Source organism: Nesoenas mayeri, assembly GCF_963082525.1.
Source record: "Nesoenas mayeri genome assembly, chromosome: 21".
NCBI lineage: Eukaryota > Metazoa > Chordata > Aves > Columbiformes > Columbidae > Nesoenas > Nesoenas mayeri.
In genome coordinates this window covers 434,259-451,081 of record NC_137571.1, presented here as the reverse complement: position 1 = coordinate 451,081, position 16,823 = coordinate 434,259, and positions in this window count along the sequence as shown.

Sequence of the window (16,823 nt, the reverse complement as noted above, 5' to 3'; positions counted from 1 at the left end):
AACACACTGTACAGGGGTGGTTCTGAAACACGCTGTCCAATGGGGTTTGTGACCTACACCATGTCCAATGGGGTTTGTGACATACACGCTGTCCAATGGGGTTTGTGACACACAGGCTGTCCAATCGGTTTTGCGACACACACACTGTCCAATGGGGTTTGTGACACACACTCTGTCCAGGGACGTTGCTGACACAAGCGTTGTCCAGGGGTGTTTGTGACACACACCCTGTCCAATGGGGTTTGTGACACACAGGCTGTCCAATGAGGTTTGTGACACACACAGTGTGCAATGGGGTTTGTGACACACACAAACTCCACCGCGGTTTGTAACACACACCTTGTCCAGGGACGTTTGTTACACACACACTGTCCAAAAGGGCTTGTGACACACACGTTGTCCAATGGGGTTTGTGAACACACAGGCTGTCCAATGGGGTTTTTGACACACAGGCTGTCCAATCGGTTTAGCGACACACACACTGTCCGAAGGAGTTTGTGACACACAAACTTTCCAATGGGGTTTGTGACACAAAAGCTGTCCAGAGGTGTTTGTGACACAAACACTGTCCAAGGGGGATTGTGACACACATGCTGTCCCATGGTATTTGTGACACACACAATGTCCAATGGGATTTGTAACATTCACGCTGTCCAGTGGCGTTTTTGTCACACATGCTGTCCAATGGGGTTTGTGACACATACCCTGTCCAGGGGCATTTGTGACACACATGGTGTCCAGGGGTGTTTCTGAGAGACACCTTGTGCAATGGGGTTTGTGACACACACAGTGTCCAATGGAGTTTGTCACACACGTCCTGTCCAGGGGCATTTGTGACACACACGGTGTCCAGGGGTGTTTGTGAAAAACACACTGTACAGGGGTGGTTCTGAAACACGCTGTCCAATGGGGTTTGTGACCTACACCATGTCCAATGGGGTTGTGACACACGCTGTCCAATGGGGTTTGTGACACACACACTGTCCAATGGGGTATGTGAAACACACACTCTACAGGGGGGTTTGTGACACACGCTGTCCAATGGCGTTTGTGACACACACACTGTCAAATGATGTTTGTTACACACACGCTGTCCAATGGGATTTGTGACACAAACGCTGTCAACTGGGGTTTGTGACACAGAAACTGTCCAGGGGTTTGTGATACACACCCTGCCCAGTAGGGTTTGTCATTACACAGATTTTCCAGGGGGCGGTGTGACACACACTGTCTAATGGGGTTTGTGACACACATGATGTCTAGTGGGGTTTGTGACACACACACTCTCCAATGGAGTTTGTGACACACACACTCTCCAGTTGTCCTTGTGACAGACATCCAGTCCAGGGGCGTTTTTTACACACACGGTTTCCAGTTGTGTTTGTGACACACACCCAGTCCAATGGTGTTTGTGAGACAGACGCTGTCCAATGGGGTTTGTGACACATACGCTCTTCAATGGGGTTTGTGACACACACACTGTCCAATGCGATTAGTGACACACACACTGTCCAGGGGGGTTTGTGACACACACACTGTCCAGGGAGGGTTTTGACATACACTGCCCAATGGTGTTTCTGACACACACGCTGTCCAGTGGGGTTTGTGAAACACACACTGTCAAATCAGGTTTGTGACTTACAAACTGTCCACGTTGAGTTGTGACACACACGCTGTCCAATGGGGTTTGTGACACACAGGCTGTCCAATGGGGTTTGTGACACACACAGTGTGCAATGGGGTATGTGACACACACAAACTCCACCGCTGTTTGTAACACACACCTTGTCCAGGGACGTTTGTTACACACACACTGTCCAAAAGGGTTTGTTACACACACGCTGTCCAATGGGGGTTTGTGACACACACACTGTCCAATGGGGTATGTGAAACACACACTCTACAGGGGGGTTTGTGACACATGCTGTCCAATGGTGTTTGTGACACACACGCTGTCCAATGAGGTTTGTGACACACACACTGTCCAATGTGGTTTGTTACACACACGCTGTCTAATGGAGTTTGTGACACACACGCTGTCAACTGGGGTTTGTGACACAGAAACTGTCCAGGAGTTTGTGATACACACACTCTACAGGGGGGTTTTTTCATTACACAGATTTTCCGGGGGGCGATGTGACACACACTGTCTAATGGGGTTTGTGACACTCATGATGTCTAGTGGGGTTTGTGACACACACACTCTCCAATGTTGTTTGTGACCCACATGCTGTCTAGTGGCGTTTGTGACACACACATTCTCCAATGGAGTTTTTGACACACACACTCTCCAATTGTCCTTGTGACAGACATCCTGTCCAGGGGCGTTTCTTACACACATGGTGTCCAGTTGTGTTTGTGACACACACGCTCTTCAATGGGGTTTGTGACACACACACTGTCCAGGGAGGGTTTTGACATACACTGCCCAATGGTGTTTCTGACACACACGCTGTCCAGTGGCGTTTGTGACACACACACTGTCAAATCAGGTTTGTGACTCACAAACGGTCCACGGGGAGTTGTGACACACACGCTGTCCAGGGGTTTGTGACACACAGGCTGTCCAATGGGGTTTGTGACACACACGCTCTTCAATGGGGTTTGTGACACACACACTGTCCAATGCGATTAGTGACACACACACTGTCCAGGGGGGTTTGTGACACACACACTGTCCAGGGAGGGTTTTGACATACACTGCCCAATGGTGTTTCTGACACACACGCTGTCCAGTGGGGTTTGTGAAACACACACTGTCAAATCAGGTTTGTGACTTACAAACTGTCCACGTTGAGTTGTGACACACACGCTGTCCAGGGGTTTGTGACACACAGGCTGTCCAATGGGGTTTGTGACACACACAGTGTGCAATGGGGTATGTGACACACACAAACTCCACCGCTGTTTGTAACACACACCTTGTCCAGGGACGTTTGTTACACACACACTGTCCAAAAGCGTTTGTTACACACACGCTGTCCAATGGGGGTTTGTGACACACACACTGTCCAATGAGGTATGTGAAACACACACTCTACAGGGGGGTTTGTGACACATGCTGTCCAATGGTGTTTGTGACACACACGCTGTCCAATGAGGTTTGTGACACGCACACTGTCCAATGTGGTTTGTTACACACACGCTGTCTAATGGGGTTTGTGACACACACGCTGTCAACTGGGGTTTGTGACACAGAAACTGTCCAGGGGTTTGTGATACACACACTCTACAGGGGGGTTTTTTCATTACACAGATTTTCCGGGGGGCGGTGTGACACACACTGTCTAATGGGGTTTGTGACACTCATGATGTCTAGTGGGGTTTGTGACACACACACTCTCCAATGTTGTTTGTGACCCACATGCTGTCTAGTGGCGTTTGTGACACACACATTCTCCAATGGAGTTTTTGACACACACACTCTCCAATTGTCCTTGTGACAGACATCCTGTCCAGGGGCGTTTCTTACACACATGGTGTCCAGTTGTGTTTGTGACACACACGCTCTTCAATGGGGTTTGTGACACACACACTGTCCAGGGAGGGTTTTGACATACACTGCCCAATGGTGTTTCTGACACACACGCTGTCCAGTGGCGTTTGTGACACACACACTGTCAAATCAGGTTTGTGACTCACAAACGGTCCACGGGGAGTTGTGACACACACGCTGTCCAGGGCTTTGTGACACACACCCTGTACAATGGGGTTTGTGACACATAGCCTGTCCAATGGTGTTTGTGAAACACAGGCTGTCCAATGGTGTTTGTGAAACACAGGCTGTCCAATGGGGTTTGTGAAACACACGCTGTCCAATGGGGTTTGCGACACACATCTTGTCCAGGGGCATTTGTGACACACACGGTGTCCAGGGGTGTTTGTGACACACACGATGCCCAATGGGGTTTTTGTGATACATCCTCTCCAGAAACTTTAGTGACACAAACAGTGTCCAGGGGTCTTTGTGACACACACCCTGTCCATGGGGTTTGTGACACACACACTGTCCAATTTGGTTTGTGACAGAGGAACTTTCCAGGGGCTTTTGTGACATAAACGGTGTCCAGGGGTGTTTGTGGCACACACTGTCCAATGGGGTTTGTGACAAACACTCTGTTCAATGGTGTTTGTGACACACACACTGCCCATGGGGGTTTGTGACACATACACTGTCCAATGGGGTTGGTGACACACACGCTGTCCAATGGGTTTGTGACACACAGGCTGTCCAGGGGCGTTTGTAGACACACACGGTGTCCAGGGGTGTTTGTGACACACACACTGTCCATAGGGTGTTTGTGACACTAACGCCATCCAATGAGCTGTGTGAAACACACACTGTCCAATGGGGTTTGTGACAAACATGCTGTCCAGGGGGGTTTTTTAAACACGCTGTCCAATGGGGTTTGTGACACACGGGCTGTCCAATGAGGTTTGTGACAGACACGCTGTCCAGGGTCGTTTGTGACACAAACGGTGTCCAGGGGTGTTTGTGAAAAACACTCTGTCCAATGAGGTTTGTGACACACACACTGTCCAATGGGGTTTGTGACACACACGCTGTCCAATGGGGTTTATGACACACCCTGTCCAGTGGCGTTTGTGAAACAAACGGTGTCCAGGCCATTTGTGACACAAAACCCTTGCAATGGAGTTTGTGACGCACATGCTGTCCAGGGCTGTTTTAGACACACATAGATTCCAGTGGGGGTTGTGACAAACGCATTCCAATGGGGATTGTGACACACACGCTGTCCAATGGTGTTTGTACCACACACAGTGTCCAATGGGCTTTGTGATACACACACTGTCCGGGGGGGGCTTTGACACACAGGCTGTCCAATGCGGTTTGTGACACACATGCTGTCCAAAGGGGTTTGTGACACACACAGAGTCCAATGGGGTTTGTGACACACACGCTGTCCAATGGGGTTTGTGACACACACACTGTCCAGGGGTGTTTGTGACAGAAATGGTGTCCAGGGGTGTTTGTGACACACACCCTTTACTATGGGGTTTGTGACACACACGCTGTCAAATGAGGTTTGTGACATACAGTATCTCCAATCGGGTTTGTGACACACACGCTATGCAACAGAGTTTATGACTCACACACTCTCCAATGGGGTTTGCGAAATAAACCCTGTCCAGGGGTGTTTGTGACACACACAGTTTCCATGGGGGATTGTGACACACACGCTGTCCAAGGGGTTTTCTTACACACACGCTGTCCAATAGGGTTTGTGACACACACAGTGTTCAATGGGGTTTGTGACACACACACTGTCCGAAGGGGTTTGTGACACACAGACTGTGCAATGGGGTTTGTGACACACATGCAGTCCAATGAGGTTTGTGACACACAGGTTGTCCAATCGGGTTTGCGACACACACACTGTCCAATGGGCTTTGTGACACACACCCTGTCCAGGGACGTTACTGACACAAATGTTGTCCAATGAGGTTTGTGACAGACACGCTGTCCAGGGCCGTTTGTGACACAAACGGTGTCCAGGGGTGTTTGTGAAAAACACTCTGTCCAATGAGGTTTGTGACACACACACTCTCCAATGGGGTTTGTGACACACCCTGTCCAGGGGCGTTTGTGACACAAACGGTGTCCAGGCCATTTGTGACACAAAACCCTTGCAATGGAGTTTGTGACACACACGCTGTCCAGGGCTGTTTTAGACACACATAGATTCCAGTGGGGGTTGTGAGAAACGCATTCCAATGGGGTTTGTGACACACACACTGTCCAATGGTGTTTGTACCACACACAGTGTCCAATGGGCTTTGTGATACACAGACTGTCCGGGGCGGGCTGTGACACACAGGCTGTCCAATGCGGTTTGTGACACCCATGCTGTCCAAAGGGGTTTGTGACACACACAGAGTCCAATGGGGTTTGTGACACACATGCTGTCCAATGGGGTTTGTGACACACACACTCTTCAAGGGAGTTTGTGACAGACACGTTGTCCAGGGCCGTTTGTGACACAAACGGTGTCCAGGGGTGTTTGTGAAAAACACTCTGTACAATGAGGTTTGTGACACACACCCTGTCCAATGGGGTTTGTGAAACAACGGCTATCCAATGGGTTTGTGACACACATGCTGTCCAATAGCGTTTGTACGACACACGGTGTTCAATTGGCTTTGTGACACACACAGTGTTTATAGGGGTTTGTGAACACACACACTGTCCAAGAGGGGTTGTGACACACAGGCTGTCCAATGCGGTTTCTGACACACACGCTCTGCAATGGGGTTTGTGACACACAGGCTGACCAATGGGGTTTTGGAGACACACGCTGTCCAATGGGGTTTGTGACACACAGGCTGTCCAATGGGGTTTGTGACACACACGCTGTCCAGGGGGGTTTGTGACACACACCCTGTCCAATGGAGATTGTGACACACAGGTTATCCAATGGGGTTTGTGACACACACGCTGTCCAGTGGTAATTTGTACTCACACAGTTTCCAGGGGGATTGTGACACACGCTGTCCAATGCGGTTTGTGACACACACACTGTCCAGGGGCGTTTGTGACACAAATGGTGTCCGGGGGTGTTTGTGACACAAATGGTGTCCGGGGGTGTTTGTGACACACACCCTTTACTATGGGGTTTGTGACACACACGCTGTCCAATGGGGTTTGTGACATACAGAATCTCCAATGGGGTTTGTGACACACACGCTGTGCAATACAGTTTGTGACACACACACTGTACAGGGGTGGTTGTGAAACACGCTATCCAATGGGGTTTGTGACACACACCATGTCCAATGGGGTTTGTGACATACACGCTGTCCAATGAGGTTTGTGACACACAGGCTGTCCAATCGGGTTTGCAACACACACACTGTCCAATGGGCTTTGTGACACACACCCTGTCCAGGGACGTTACTGACACAAATGTTGTCCAGGGGTGTTTGTGACACACACCCTGTCCAATGGGGTTTGTGACACACAGGCTCACCAATGGGTTTTGTGACACACACAATGTGCAATGGGGTTTGTGACACACACAAACTCCACCGTGGTTTGTAACACACACCTTGTTCAGGGACGTTTGTTACACACACACTGTCCAAAGGGGTTTGTGACACACGCGCTGTCCAAGGGGCTTTTTGACACACACACTGTCCAAGGGGGTTTGTGACATAAATGCTGTCCAATGGGGTTTGTGACACACAAAATTTGCAATGCGGTTTGTGAACACGAATTCTGTCCAGGGGTGTTTGTGACACACACCCTGTCCAATGGTGTTTATGACACACACGCTGTCCAATGGGGTTTGTGACACACGCAGTGTCCAATGGGCTTTGTGACTCACACGTTGTTCAATGGGGTTTGTGACATGCACACTGTCCAATGGGGTATGTGACAAACAACCTGTCCACGGGCGTTTGTGACACACACACTGTCCAGGGGTTTTTGTGACACACAGCCTTTCCAATGTGGTTTGTGACACACACTCTGTCCAAAGGGGTTTGTGACACACGCTGTCCAGGGATATTTTGGATACACACAGTTTCCAGGGGGGCTTGTGACACATGCTGTCCAATGGGGTTTGTGACACACAAGTTGTCTAATGGGGTTTGTGACACACACGCTGTCCAATGGGCTTTGTGACACATGCGAAGTGCAATGGGGCTTATGACACGCACTCTGTCCAGGGGTGTTTGTGATATACACCCTGTGCAGGGGCGTTTGTCACACACACGCTGCCAGGGGTGTTTTCGACACAGACACTCTCCAATGGGGTTTGTGACACACACGCTGTCCAATGGCGTTTGTGACACACACAAAGTGCAATGGGGCTTATGACACGCACTCTGTCCAGGGGTGTTTGTGATACACACCCTGTACAGGGGCGTTTGTGAAACATACCCTGTCCAATGGGGTTGGTGACACACACAATGTCCAATGGGGTTTGTGACATACACACTCTCCAATGGGGTTTGTGACACACACGCTGTCCAGGGGCGTTTGTGACACAAACCGTGTCCAGGGGTCTTTGTGACACACAGGCTGTCCAATGGGGTTTGTGACACACACACTCTCCAATGGGGTTTGTGACACACACCCAGTCCAGGGCCTTTTGTGACACAAAAGTTGTCCAGGTGTGTTTGTGACACACACCCTGTCCAATGGGGTTTGTGACAAACACACTGTGCAATGGGGTTTGTGACACACACGCTGTCCAGGGGCGTTTGTGACACACACGTTGTCCAGGGGTGTTTGTGACACACACATTTTCCAGGGGGGCTTGTGACACACGCTGTCCAATGGGGTTTGTGACACACACACTCTCCAATGGAGTTTGTGACACACACGCTGTCTAGGGGTGTTTCTGACACAAACGGCGTCCAGAGGTGTATGTTACACACACCCTGTGCAATGGGGTTTGTGATACAACGGTTGTTCAATGGCTTTGTGACACACACGCTGTCCAATGGCGTTTGTACCAAACACGGTGTCCAATGGGTTTTGTCAACACACTCACTGTTTAGGGGAGTTAGTGACACACACACTGTCCAAGAGGGGTTGTGACACACAGGCTGTCCAATTCGGTTTCTGACACACATGCTGTGCAATGGGGTTTGTGACACACAGGCTGTCCAATGGGGTTTGTGAGACACACGCTGTCCAATGGGGTGTGTGACACACAGGCTGTCCAATGGCGTTTGGGACACACACCCTGTCCAGGGGTGTTTATGACACACCCAGTTTCCAGGTGGATTGTGACACACGCTATCCAAAGGGGTTTGTGACACACAGGCTATCCAATCGGGTTTGTGACACATGCACTGTCAAATAGGGTTTGAGACACACACCCTCTCCAGAAACGTTTGTGAAACAAACGGTGTCCAGGGGTGTTTGTGACATACACCCTGTCCAATGGGGTTTGTGAAACACACGCTGTTCAATGGCGTTTGTGACACACACGCTGTCCAGGGGTGTTTTGTACACACACAGTTTCCAGGGGGATTGTGACACACGCTGTCCAATGGGGTTTGTGACACACACACTCTCCAATGGGGTTTGTGACACACACACTGTCCAGGGGCGTTTGTGACACAAATGATGTCCAGGGGTGTTTGTGACACACACCCTGTCCAATGGTGTTTATGACACACACGCTGTCCAATGGGGTTTGTGACACACACCCTCTCCAAGGGGGTTTGTGACACACACAATGTCCAACGGGGTTTGTGACATGCACGCTGTCCAATGGGATTTATGTCACACACACTGTACAATGGCGGTTGTGACACACACCCTGTCCAGGAGCGTTTGTGACACACACGGTGTCCAGGGGTGTTTGTGACACACACCCTGTCCAATGAGGATTGTGACACACAGACTATCCAATGGGTTGTGTGACACACACGTTGTCCAGGGGTACTTTGTACACACACAGTTTCCAGGGGGTTTGTGACACACACCCTGTCCAATGGGGTTTGTGACACAGACGCTGTCCAAAGGGGTTTGTGACACACACGATGTCCAGGGGCATTTGTGACACAAATGGTGTCCAGGGACGTTTGTGACACACACACTCTCCAATGGGGTTTGTGACACACACCCAGTCCAGGGGCGTTTTTGACACAAAAGGTGTCCAGGGGTGTTTGTGACACATACCCTGTTCAATGGGGTTCGTGTCACACACGCTGTCCAATGGGGTTTGTGACAGACACGCTGTCCAGAGGCGTTTGTGACACACAACCTGTCCAGGGGCGTTTCTGACACAAACGGTGTCCAGGGGTGTTTGTGACACACAACCTGTCCAATGAGGTTTGTGTCACACACACTGTCCAATGGGGTTTGTGACACACAGGCTGTCCACTGGTGTTTGTGACACACACAATGTCAATGAGGTTGTGATGCACACACTCTCTAATGGGGTTTGTGAGACACACACTGTCCATTGGTTTTTCTGATACACACGCTGTCCAATGGGCTTTGTGACACACACAAAGTGCAATGGGGTTTGTGACACACACAAAGTGCAATGGGGTTTGTGACACACACTCTGTTCAGGGGTGTTTGTGATATACACCCTGTGCAGGGGTGTTTGTGACACACACGCTGCCAGGGGTGTTTGTGACACACAGCCTGTCCAATGGGGTTTCTGACACGCACACTGTCCAATGGGGTTTGTGACACACGTGTTGTCCAATGGGGTTTGTGATACACGTGCTGTCCAGGGGCGTTTGTGACACTAACGGTGTCCAGGGGTCTTTGTGACACACATCCTCTCCAATGGGGTTTGTGACACACACGCTGTCCAATGGCGTTTGTGATACACACAAAGTGCAATGGGGTTTATGACACGCACTCTGTCCAGGGGTGTTTGTGATACACACCCTGTATGGGGGCGTTTGTGACACACACGCTGTCCAGGGGTGTTTGTTACACACACTCTGTCCAATGGGGTTTGTGACACAGACGCTGTCCAACGGGGTTTGTGATACACACGATGTCCAGGGGCGTTTGTGACACAAATGATTTCCAGGGACGTTTGTGACACACACACTCTCCAATGGGGTTTGTGACACACACGCTGTCCAATAGGGTTTGTGACACACACGCTGTCGAGGGGGGGTTGTGACACACGCTGTCCAATGGCGTTTATGACACACACGCTCTCCAATGGGGTTTATGAGAGACACAGTCTCCAATGAGGTTTGTGACACACACCCTGTCTAAGGGTGTGTGTGACACACACACTGTCCAGGGGTGTTTGTGACACACACACTGTCCAGGGGGGTTTGTGACACACACTGTCCAATGAGGTTCGTGACACACACGCTGTCCAACGGGTTTTGTGACACACACGCTGTCCAGGGATATTTTGGACACACACAGTTTCCAGGGGGGCTTGTGACACATGCTGTCCAATGGGGTTTGTGACACACACGCTGTCCAATGGGGTTTGTGACACACACCCTATCTAGGGGCGTTTGTGACATACACGTTGTCCAGGGGTGTTTGTTACACACAGTTTCCAGGGGGGTTTTGACACACAATTTCCAGGGGGGTTGTGACACACGCTCTCCAATGGGGTTTGTGAGATACACCCTGTCCAGGCGCGTTTGTGACACAAACATTGTCCAGGGGGGGTTGTGACGCATACCTGTAGGTAGTTAGGGTCTGGCGGCCGGAAGATCTCGCGCTGTACAGAAAGATAGTATCCCCTCCCTAGGTAGGTAGGAGTATGTGAGGTAAACAGATGGACGTGACGTTGTAAACCTAAGGTATATAACGCTGTGTTACTTGTTAATAAACGCCATTTGGTGTCCAGCACAGTGGCGTCTGTGTGCTGATGGACCGAGCGACCTGGGATGTGGTCGCCGTGCTGTCTCTGAACCAGGTCGTCACTGCCCACTGAGAGGCAACAGGAAGGGAAGAGAACAAAGGGACTGAGAATCGAAGCAAAGTTTAGATCAAAATGAAGAGACTGGAAAGGGAAAACATGCAGCAATGAGCTGGAGGAAGAGGAAAAGAGGGCTGAGGAGCAGGAAAGAGGATGAGAAGACAAAGGAAAGGCAGAGCCAGCTGGACAGGGAGGATACAGCGAGAGGGGATGGGGCTGGGAACAGACAAGGAAGACAGAAAGACAAACAGGACAGAAAGACATCAAGAAGGGGCAGTAATCTGGACAGAGATGGAGAAAGAAGCAGCAGGGAAAGGGCAGACAGGCAGAAAGACAGAGAGGGAGCAGGAGAGAGAAAGAATAATAAGGGTTGGGGCAGGATAGAGATTGGGAAAAAATCCTGGGGTGGGCAGCAAGAGGGAGAGGGAGTAAAAAAGAAGAGGGGAAGGAATAGGCGCAGGGAGCAGGACAGAGGGATACAGTGAGAAATGATGGGGCACGGAGCGGGACAGAGCAACAGACAAGAATGACGACAAAGAGAAACCGGGGATGATGAGAACACAGAGGGGTGGAGACAGAGAGGGAGATACGAGAAACCCTGCACAGAGATTCAGAAGGGTGGGAGAATAGGTGAGGAAGCAGCAGAGGAACAGAGGGAGAAGAGATGAAGAGGAAGAAGGGCACAGCAGGAAAGAGGAGGGAGCAGGGAGGGACTGGGACACAAAACAGGGTGAAATGTCCCCAAAGGCCCAGGACTCACCGCACTTCCTGCTCTCTGCACTGCCAGGCAAGCTGTGGAGTTCAGGCACTTCTGTCTGTGAGAAATGCAGTTCTGATTTGTGCTGAGACGTTTGATGTTTACAGATACAACCAAATGAGGCTCGGGCTCTGAACCTGCAAAAAGGAAAAGGTGGGTAAGTTCTACATAAAAGTTTTGAAACTTGTTTATGAGGTTATATTGATAGAGGGAGCTAACATTTTCAGGGTTAACCAACCACATAGTAAGGTCCTACTAACGAACTAACACCCAGCGCTGTTTTGCTTGTGGTCTAACGAACAAGTGTTTAAGGAATACAATTAAGGAATTGAATTAAACGTTGTTTATCCATAGAAAAAGCCTAAGTTATTTATTTCATTGCTTTACAACAAGTGATTGAATCTGCTATAGAAAAGTTCAACCCCTTCCTCTATAGCAAAGGACAAAAGAAAGTATGGATTTTTGTTGCATCTAATCCATAATGCAAGTACCAATTAAAACGTGTCTGCTGGAGTGGATATCCTGGACACGAACAGGCAGGTTCCTGGTGTTGTGCCCATGGTAATTAATCCACTGTGGCCGTGGGTGTCAGGCCTTGATACAACAGACACAAAACCTTGGGAGAGACGTGATCACAGTAAAACGCTTAAAGATAATGAGGTAGCACACTTGATTTAGTCTTTATTTAAAAATACACACGGCTGCTGTCTTTTTCCAGTTTAGCTACGATGGGCTCCAATATCTCTATTAATTCTAACTACAATACGTGACAAAAATTAAGGGGGGAAAGCTTTGTTTTTACAACAGTAAATACAGTCTAAATCGTAATTTGGGAAACAGATAAAGGGGTGTAGCAGATGAGGCACAGACTCTCTTTAAGATGCAGAGAGACATTTAATACAAACTCAGGTTTGCATCTGAAACATCGCGGACCTCTGTCCCTGATGTACCAACCCCGTATTAATCCCTCTGTCCCTGATGTACCAATCCCTCTGTCCCTGATGGTTTATGTCCCACACAGTCTTTGCTGCTTGTGTTGTTCCACCAGTGCTTGTTCTCACACTGTGACTCTTGCAATTTCTCACGGGCCTGATGTCACAACCCTGCCACATCTCGCCTTCTTTGTTTAACAATTGCAGCCATAGCAGCGTGTAACTGCACAGCCATTGCACCATTAAAGCTTTTTTCAACCATTCGTTGTGCACAAGAGAAGACACATGGTACACAATCAATAAGTACAGACTCCACATACAAACATTCTAAGCAGCAGGTTAAAGGGCCGTGTTTCGCAATTTTTGTGGCACCCATAACTGTTACAGAATCGCTACTTAATATTCCCTGCATAGTGTTTAACACAGAATAATGAGCTCCCAGTCAACTAAGAATTCTATTTCTCTGTTCTCCAAGTCAGGATCTATATTAATATATTTCTGAGCTGTCGGTTTAAGACAGTGTAAAAACTCAGTGGGAGACTCCTCATGATCCTGTTTAATCTCAGAAGGTTTTGGCGTATTTACAGCTTTAGGCGCAGCGTGTCTAATCCCGTATAAAATGCACTGGCGATACCAATGCGGCCTGTCCCCCGATATAAGGATATCAGGATCCCACCCTGGACTGACCGAGGGACAATTTTGATCTCATGCTCTCTGTGTATTCTACACCAATAGCTGTTCTTCAACAAACCTTTTACTGGTTTGCATTTCTTTCCCTGATTATCCTTTTTCAAAACAAATGGATCTGAAGGGGATAAAGACAATGCATATGTAACATTATGTATTGTGTAATATGCCTTATGTAATAGGCAATATATGATTTAAAATAGATATCTTACTACATATTACATGTAGCACATTACTATACTACAGATCTCAAAGTATACCCACCTAGACCTGTGAAGTATATTAATATTATTTACAGTGGCCACCATTAATTACAATATTCAATCAGATTCTCCCTGGTTGACGCCCTGTTGAACAGCAAACGACCCTTTTCCAATGTCAGAAAACACAGCCTGGGGGGGATTTCTCCCGAATCCTCCTGCCGATTGTCCACTACCTACTTCACAATCACAATAACAGACAATTGGTGAACCCTAAGTACTGGACTATAAAATCCCCCAAGACACAAGTAACAACAACAACAAACCACTAAAGCCAGAAACAATTATACAATTGCTAAGGCACAAACAGCAAAATCATTAAAGGTACCTTTATCAAATTGCTGTTCCCTCGTTTTTCTCTTTAATTTATTGTTTTCTCATTTTCCTCTTTATTTTTTTCTTTCTTTCTTTTTTTAAGTTACCCAGTTTACCAAAATGCGCAGGCGCGAATGCGCAGACCCAACGCGCTGGTGTCGCCCATGTCTCGTGCAGGCAGCGTGCCAACGCAACCAGACAATGAAAGTGCCTTATATCATTGATGGGGTTTTACCCGCGTCCCGAGCTGGTCCGAGGAGCTGTGGTCCCTTCCAGGAATTCCCCGGTGCCGGCACAAGGTCCCAGAGATCCTGGGATCCACGGGAGGTCAGGCAGATTATCCCATCCTCGTCGCCAGAAATGATACTGAAAAGTCGTCAAACAGACTCTTTAACACTGTTTTGAAAGTGTTAAAAAGCAGGCACTTCTATTACAGCGCGCTGGGGGATCGCTCCTCTAATCGAGTGTGCGTTCCGCTTTCCTCTGGTTTTACAGATTGTGGAACTCCTCAAACAGCAAAACATGCCAACCAATGTTACAGACGTCTCGTGCTCTTTCACCAGCGCGTGCAGCAGCAACGAGAAATCTGGAATGAGCGTCTACAGAAACACGTACGTATTTACCCAATTCAGAACAATGCGTTACATCCGCTGGCCGTACTTCATTGGCAGTAACCCCTCCTGGATTAACACCCTCTGTGGATGGCGCGGGTGCCAACTGTTGGCAATCAGGGCAGGACATAAGAACGCTCCTGGCCTGATCCACTGTCATTTGAAGTTGTCGTTTTAACGTCTTTGCACTCTGGTGAAAGAATTTATGTGATCATTTAGCTTGCTCCAAGGCTTTAGGCACAGTGAGCGGCACAGCTCGTGCATCGGCCCTCCTACTGCCTTCCGCAAGTGGTCCTGGAAGGGCCACTGTGAGAGCGGGTGTGCATTGCATAATACCTATGATGTCTATGATTTATTAGAAACCATAGCATTCTCAATTCAGCCATCAAAAGAGGATTATCCTCTTCCTTAAGAAAAGAAGCTTCCAGGCAGTTAAGTATGCCAGCCGCATAATATGAGCCAGTTACAACATTCAAAGGCTTGTTACAGAACACCTCAAAGCGATCCTAACAGCTGTCAGCTCAAGAACTTGTTTGACTCTTGGTCTCTTTTTCTACCTTGTGTTTGCAGCACTGGGTATCTGAGTTTAGCCATGTAATTACAACTTTATGTGAGCGACCAGAGGCATCAGCAAATAGAGTCTTGTCGCTTACTGGTCGTTGCTGACAGCAGCATGTATTGCGAATTCTCCTTCGTTGTAGGAAGAAATATACCTTCAGGTCTACCCCATACATAGCATATAAACATTCTCTGCCTTTAATTATCGGTTTTGCATACATTTCTTTTATTATCCAAACTGTTTTCATTGGTGTGTGAGCTAGAAAAACCCATACAGCCACAGTCACCTTTCTCCCTCCTTGAGCTCTCCTGACCTGCGGTTCCACCACTGGTGTCTTCTTTCTTGATCCCTCTTGACTGGCAGGTGCCCTCCAACCCTCTTTATCCATCACTCTTCCTCATGGGTTCACCTCCTTCCTTGCTTTTCCTTTGCATGCTGCTCCCCCTGAAGAGAAACACACAGAGGACTGAGCTACACCAGCCCAAGGGCACTACAGTCAGACAGGGGCTGAGTCCGGGGCTGACACCTCCCCACACCCCACAGCGCGCCCACCTTGCCTTGGCACCAGCCCCTGGCACAGCCCTTCCCCTCAGCTCTGCCCTCCCTGCAGCACAGCTTCCACACATGCCCTGCTCAGCCTGGACCCCAATGTCACAGGTTAGAGATGTCACAGCTCAGTACAAATGCCCACGGTCCTCACCTGCTCTTTGGTACTCGCGGAGGGTCACGTCGCTGTGCCCCAGGGCACTGGCCTGCACGGCCCTGCCCGGCAGCGGGAGCGTCTGGAGCTGCCGGCTGGTTCTCCAGCTTTAGGGTCACCCGCAGCAGCCCGCTCTCCTCAGCTCTGCACACCCAGCCAGTTGCGCTGCCCAAGCAAAGTCAGCTTCACCCTCTGCCCTACACCTCACCTGCAAACAGCCAACTCTTCAGCTGACAACCGTCCAAAACCCACCGACAAACCCTCCAAATCTCAGCCTTTCGCTTTCAACTGCTGCCTCTAGTGCATCTCACAGACAAGCCTCCAAAATCCCCTCATCCTGCAATAATACTCCAGCACTCATCGCCTGCGGGAACAACCGCCACAATACCATACAAACACCAACCAGTTCTGGCACGGAAATATCGCTTTCTCCTCCAGATCCCACCTACACCAACTGCTGACAAACACACGCTGTCCTCACCAAAGCCAAACGCTGCAACAACCAGCGACAACTCAAATGTGCGTGTGCGGCGCAAAACCGCAGGTGTGAGCTAACGCAGAGCTGGGCTTGACAGCTGCACAGTGTGCACCCTGTGGCTTAACGTGGCC